Source organism: Prionailurus bengalensis, chromosome B4 (genome assembly GCF_016509475.1).
Source record: "Prionailurus bengalensis isolate Pbe53 chromosome B4, Fcat_Pben_1.1_paternal_pri, whole genome shotgun sequence".
In the NCBI taxonomy this organism is placed as follows: Eukaryota; Metazoa; Chordata; class Mammalia; order Carnivora; family Felidae; genus Prionailurus; species Prionailurus bengalensis.
Genome location: NC_057358.1, coordinates 90,114,489 through 90,121,627, shown reverse-complemented (window position 1 = coordinate 90,121,627; position 7,139 = coordinate 90,114,489). Strand labels below are relative to the sequence as shown.

General features: G+C 42.2%; 1 long non-coding RNA gene across 1 annotated transcript; it reads left to right on the top strand.

Moving 5' to 3' along the window:
• The first annotated feature begins 339 nt into the window (after positions 1–339).
• On the top strand, positions 340–5,940 carry LOC122472938. The gene is made up of 2 exons (XR_006294560.1): positions 340–722; positions 5,612–5,940. It is a non-coding gene; the product is annotated as an uncharacterized LOC122472938 (long non-coding RNA).
• Positions 5,941–7,139: the final 1,199 nt, after the last annotated feature.

The following is a 7,139-nucleotide window of genomic DNA, read 5'->3' as shown; positions in this document are numbered from 1 at the left end:
AATTATCAAGTGTTTAACTAATGCTTACGTAAAATCCTGGTGCCCTGCCTGCTTGGCATCTTCTAGATTAAACAAGGTATGCTATTTCAGAAGCGGATGATAGTTGCAAAAACTTACACTCCCCAACAGCTATGGATCGTAACACCTTCATCTATATGGTGCAAACCCTCTTTTTCTATGTGTAATTATGACTTCATTATAGGAAAGGAATGTCACAGCAAAGTCCCTCTCTCTCTGCAGAAGACAAACTGGGACTTCATGAGAGTCTGAAAATCTATTCAGTGTGCTCTCAGTGTAAGGAAGTAATTCGGATTTTAAGTGCAGAAGGTGTTAGAAACTTTCAGGTTGAAAATATCAGGTACATTTGTACATGCCCTCAGGTGATTGCATTTAACAGTAAAGATACAAGAATAATAAAGAAACCTGGGAAATTTTTCTACCCTGAGTACTCTACAGTGACAGTCAATTATCTTGTGGGATTTGAAACCCTCAAGAGAGGCAGCAGTCTACACTGGTAATGAGAGAGGGAGAAAAAAGGATTATGAGTCACTAGGAGAGTAGAATGTATACAGTAGGGGGGCGGTATGTCAGAGAAGCTTAAGTCTGAGGGTCTGCATTCTAGAACCATTGCTGGGTCAGCTTCTGGAGCTGCTTTCGCATCTTGAGAGGGTTGAACAATATCTACCCAGAAGACTAGAAAATATATATGAATAACAGTGTTTGTAAGTTCAAGGTTTTTCTGTTTATGTCAATATACAGATCTTCCTCAACTTACAATGGGATTAGGTCCCAATGAGTCCACCATAAATTGAAAGTATTGTTAAGTCAAAAATGCATTTAATACAAATAACCTACCAAACATCACAGCTTAGTCTGGCCTACTTTAAACATGTTCAAAACACTTACATTAGCCTACATTTGGGCAAAATCATCCAACACACAGCCTATTTTGTAACAAAGTGTTGAATATCTTATGTAATTATTGAAAAACAGAATTGGTTGTTTACACTCATGATTGCTGACCACTGGGGAGCCTCAGCTAGCTGCACTGTCCAGCATCACAAGAGACTGTTGTACCACATCTCACTAGCCCAGAAAAAGATCAAAATTCAAAATTTGAAGTACAGTTTCTCCTGAATGCTTATGGCTTTTGTACTATCATAAAGTCAAAAGCTCACAAGTAGAACCATTGTAGGCTGGGGACCATCTGTATTGATTTGAACCCTGTCATGACATCCCCCTACAATTATTACAATTGCTGTGGTATTCATTTTTATTCAGCTAGCATTTTATTCTTTTTTAATTTTTTTTAACATTTATTTATTTTTGAGACAGAGAGAGACTGAGCATGAATGGGGGAGGGTCAGAGAGAGGGAGACACAGAATCTGAAACAGGCTCCAGGCTCTGAGCTGTCAGCACAGAGCCCGACGCGGGGCTCAAACTCACGGACCGCGAGATCATGACCTGAGCCGAAGTCGGCTGCTCAACCGACTGAGCCACCCAGGCGCCCCTCAGCTAGCATTTTAAATGTTAGATTTAAATGGTTAAATCTTTAAAAGATAGTGGCTTTTATTGATTTTTAAAATTTATAATTGTGGAACCAATACCTTGTCATGGAAAAACTAAAACTTTACAATAGGTTATAAAGAGGAAAGCAAAACTCTGCAGACCCATCCACTCCCCTACTACCCCTCATTTCCATTCCCCAGAGTTACTTGCTGCTATGGTTTCCTGGGAAGCCTTCAGAAATGTCATCTGTGTACTGATGTTCATTTTAACCTAATTTCCTCTGGATAAAACTGTAGTTTGGTTGGTCTTGAAATGGACCTCCACTGTGCATTTAGCCAATAGGACATTATCTGAAGGCACCAATTCTCCCAGAATAGTTTCCCCCACCATATTTGCCTTAGGCAAAATTGTGATGTGAACCAGTTGTCTTAGAAACGCTTCATTCCTCTGTCCTCTCCAAATGTCCCATCCCTTCTCAGGACAACCTGTGACCTTGTGTTGCCCCTCACCATGCCTCACTCAGACCACTCCTGCCCAAATACTGACCCACACTCAAAAAATCCTATACCTCATCAAGTCTTTCAATGCGATGCACAAATTAATACTGGATTTGAATGGAAGAGTTTTCTTTTATAGGTCACCTTTTCTAAAGGATATCTCCATTTTAGAAAAAAATAACATAGTTGACTCAGAAGAATAAGTGTGTAAGAGTGGAGTTTACCACTGATAGTCAATAAATATTTGTTATGTGGCTTCCAGGTGCCAGAGCACAGAGCTATTGGGCAGAAACTTCTAGATTGGAAGAAACCAATGTCTGCTATGAATAAGATTCCTGGGCCTATTCCAGAAAGGCATAGCATGACTAAAGTGGTTAGTGAGGAGGAGAGAGAGGACACAATCCAACATAATAGTAACAGCCTCTCCATGAGTTGAAACTCATGGCTTCCCTTTGTTTTCAGTTCCTATCTTGTGGAAAATTTTGCTGTTTACACTCTGTCACAGAACAGATGGAACCATGATTTATGATTCACAATTTATGAGACTAATTTAATATTCTACCACACTTCATGCTCTATCACGTTTCCCACATTTGCAATATTTTTTTTTCTGGGAGAGTTGTCACACAAAGAACCCTGGGGTATTGGGATGGAAGAGGTTGGAGACATTCTAAAATAGGGGAGCTGGTACTATTGCAGGGGGCATTCATGCTTCCAACAAATATTTACTGAGTCCCTTCCTATGCCAGGCACTGCTCTAGGGACTGAGGATTTTATCAACAAGTCAGAGAGGTTTTTACTTTGTGAAAGAGAAAAATAATGAACAAGTAAATAAGAAAACACATAACAAGGTCACTTCTTTTTTTTTCTAATTAAAAAAAATTTTTTAAACGTTTATTTATTTTTGAGACAGAGAGAGACAGAGCATGAACGGGGGAGGGGCAGAGAGAGAGGGAGACACAGAATCGGAAGCAGGCTCCAGGCTCTGAGCCATCAGCCCAGAGCCCGACGCGGGGCTCGAACTCACGGACCGCGAGATCGTGACCTGAGCTGAAGTAGGACGCTTAACCGACTGAGCCACCCAGGCGCCCCAACAAGGTCATTTCATAGATGTGCTTTGAGGAAAATAAAATAGGGTAATGTTATAAAAAGAGACTGGAGGTGCATAACATTAAACAGGGTGGTCAAGGTCATCTCCAAAGGAGATGCCACTGAAAGCAATGCCTAAATGATGGGAAGTAGCTAGTTTCTTCAAAATCACAAGGTAGTGTGTTCCAGGAGGGAACAGAAAGTACAAAGGTCATAGGCTGGGAAGAAGTTTGGAAAGCTCAAGATACAGAATCAAGGCCAATGTGGTTTTATATTCACCAACCCATGCTTACATCCTTCCTGCCCCTGTTTTCCATCCAGCCATCCATGCTGATGCCACTAGGGCCATCGGACAGGATGTTGGCTTTATGATCTGTGATGCATCAAATAAAATACTTCCTGGCTCTAATTCAGAAGCTTTAGTGTGGCTCTGGTGAAATCCCGTTTCCTACTTCGCATTATAGTTCACAAGAGGTCAACTAGCAGAGTGATTCTAATAGAATGTCAGCCTTGAAGCCTGGAGGAAAAACTCCAAACGCGAACAGCAAAAGATCTTCAGTGGGTGGTAGCAGTGTTTTTCCTACAATTAAACTTGTTTGTAGGGAAAAGTCAAAATTGTTTCCGAGGTAAATCTGATGAAATCATCACAGCAAAGGCACCGTATATTCATGGCAACAAACTGTGTGAACTTTTATTCCCGTGTCTGTATGAAGAAGTAAACTATTTGGGTCGTAGTGAATGATCTTCATCAACGCTATAAGTCCACCACATCTTGGTGAAAATTTTTTTTAATCTTTATTTATTTTTTTGAGACAGAGAGAGACAGAGCACGAATGGGGGAGGGTCAGAGAGAGGGAGACACAGAATCCGAAACAGGCTCCAGGCTCTGAGCTGTCAGCACAGAGCCTGACGCGGGGCTCAAACTCACAGACGGTGAGATCATGACCTGAGCCAAAGTCGGACGTTCAACCGACTGAGCCACCCAGGCGCCCCCTTGGTGAAATTTTTAAAGTCTTTGAAAACTGAATCTTTCTCGTAACTTAGTTGGCAGGAATGCCTGACCTAAAATGATGTGAGTTTACTTAAGATCTTTATTTATCACACTTAATGTCTATACTCATATGTATTCATTTAATGGCAGAGATATTAAAATGTTTATCATTTAATATGTTTAATAGCAGATATTGCTCTATACCCACTAGCAGTATAACATAATATACATACCATTTTACCTACATAAAGTAAGAAAAATTACGAATTCTAAAAAATATCTGGCACTTGGGGTGACTGGGTGGCCCAGTTGGTTAAATGTCGACTTCAGTTCAGGTCATGATCTTACAGTTTGTGAGTTCAAGCCCCGTGTCGGGCTCTGTGCTGACAGCTCAGAGCCTGGAGCCTGCTTCGGATTCAGTGTCTCTCTCTCTCTCTCTCTCTTTCTCTCTCTCTCTGCACCTCCCCTACTCGTGTTCTGTCTCTCAGTCTCTTTCTCTCTCTCAAAAATAAACATTAAAAAAATTAAAAAAAATGTGTATCTGGCCCAAAGCTTGCAAGAGCAAACTTGCACTCATGAATCTCAGACTATTTTTATCATTTTAATATCAATATAACCTGCCAATGTTTTAAAAAGTGGTCGAAAGGAAAAAATGACCTGCTATTCAGTTCATATGCATGAAAGTGAACTAGGCTTAGCCTCTTCTACTGGTCTGTATCACGTGCATGGTAATTGCCCACTGAATTCTAAGCTGCACAAGAAAGAACCACAGTAAAGGCACAGTATATTCATGACAATGCACAGTGAACCTTTATCCTAACATCTGTGTGATGGAATAAACGATTTGGGTCTTGGTGCGTCCTAGTAACTTTGCATCCCCAGCACGCGGTGGATACTCAGTAAATACTTGTGGAATAGTTGCTCCGCTTTTGTTTGTTTGTTTTTATCTGAGAGAGAGAGAGAGAGAGAGAGAGAGAGAGAGAGAGAGAGTGCTCCAGCAGGGAAGAGGAGCAGAGGGAGAGAGAGACAATCTTAATCTTGACACAGGGCTCGGTCCCACAACCCTGGGATCATGACCTGAGCTGAAATCAAGAGCAGGATGCTCAACTGACTGAGTCACCCAGGCACCCCTGTTCCATTCTTAATACCTGGCCACCTGCTATCTTGAATGAAAACTACACACCAAATCCCATCGCCCTTTCTTCTGAGCTGCCTGCCACGCCAAGGTCGGATGCCCTTCAAACAGATGTTTGCCATTCCTGAGACTTGCATGACTCTCTGAAGGCAAGAAGAAATAGGTTTTCGGCCAAAACCCAATTTATATTTTTTGGGAATCTGCTAATTCCCCTCCACACACTCTTTTTTCTTTTGCAAAGAAACACTCAATTTAAAAGAGCCCCATGACTCTCTAATTCAAAGAAATACTTGGAATCATTAATAGTGTCTACCGGCAACCCTAATGAATTTGAATCCATTTCCAAGCTCTTTCTACATCTTTAGCCCTTTTTCCCTTGCTTCCTACAGCCTTCAAGACGCTTAACAATACATATCGGTCAAAAGCATCTATTTGATGATCATGTTTGTTCCTTCGTTGACTGAGCCAAATGAAGGTGAGCAGAACCCACAGTCTTGCCAGTTTGCTGTCATGGCGGTTTCCCCCTCTATAGCAGGCCCAGGAGAGGCCAGCTCTGCCCACATAGTCTCCCAGAGGTGAAACACAATTGTCACTCCTTCCAGCTGAGGCAGACGGAGAGTGATGTCTGCCACAGCTCAGCTTGACAAAGAACTTGAGCTCAGCTCCGAAAGCCAGGGGCCAAGGCACCATGTGTGATAAAGAGAATGAAAGGACCACATTTGATATGTCTTATGATCTGTAAAATAGCACATCTGGGTGTTTATTTAAGCAATAACCAAAAGGGAAAATTGTAGGACATGTTAGGGCCTTGGAAAACATGACTCTTACTATACAGACTGTTAAGTGAGAAAAGTGACAGTAAATGGGATTGAGAAATGTTTTTAGGTTTAACAGTAAACATCTGCTGTGTTCTTGGCCTCTCACTTTGTCCTTGGTTTTTAAGTTAGAAAACACAGAAAAGCATTAAAAAAATAAACAATTCCTACCTCTTAAACATTAGCTGCAGTTACAGCCAATATCTTTATTTTTAAAAAAAAAAAAACAAAAAAATACGGTAATTCGGAGTCTAGCCTGGAAAAACTCTGCATAGGCCCCAACATGTCTTCATGTGAATGAAAACGCTGCTCATGGGCGTTCTGTATACATGTGTCAGGCACACAGAGTGCCCAGGAAGACCACCAAGGAAAGTTCCTACTGCGCAAGGGCCCCAGGCCCCCAGAGAGCAAGGAAAAGCAAACTCTGGGGCTGACAATCAGAGAGTCCCAGACCCCAGACACTTGAACAATCCTGCTTCATTTCCTGAACCTCAACTTATTCTGTGTTTAAGGGTTCTTCCTCTAGGCCTCTAGCAAGCTAGTTATAAAACTGAATTCGTAATGCCCCCGATTTCGAATCCGAGAGACCACCAAGGAGCCGATACCAATGCAAACGCACAAGGGTTTATTTGCAAGCTCGAGCTTGGGCCCAAGTATACCCGACACAGCAGGGCAGGGACTTGGACCCCTAGGTTAAGAGGGGTAGCAGTTTTATAGGGGCCAGTGGCCAATGAGATTGTAACACACACAGAAAGTTGCACAGTCATGTCAGTCCACACGCAGGTGGCCAATTGAATTACAATTTACCCTATAGTAACTGTTTGAACTAGCCTATCGCTCTGGTCAGAATTGGCGCACAAGTTTGGCGGGCAAAATGCGGGGTTTACATTCTCTGGCGGTTAGGGGTTCCGCGTTCCTAAGTGAGCCGGTTTCCAGTAAGGGTGTACTCAGCGGCTTGACTAGGGTGGGGGAGTGTCTTAGGCAATAAGCAGGTCATGTGGGGGTTATACATGAGATGGTGGGTGTAGCACAAAATGGAGTCAGTCTTGCTCTGCTTGTCCAGGGGTAGGGGATTTTTGTTAAATTCCTTGGGTCCCACAAA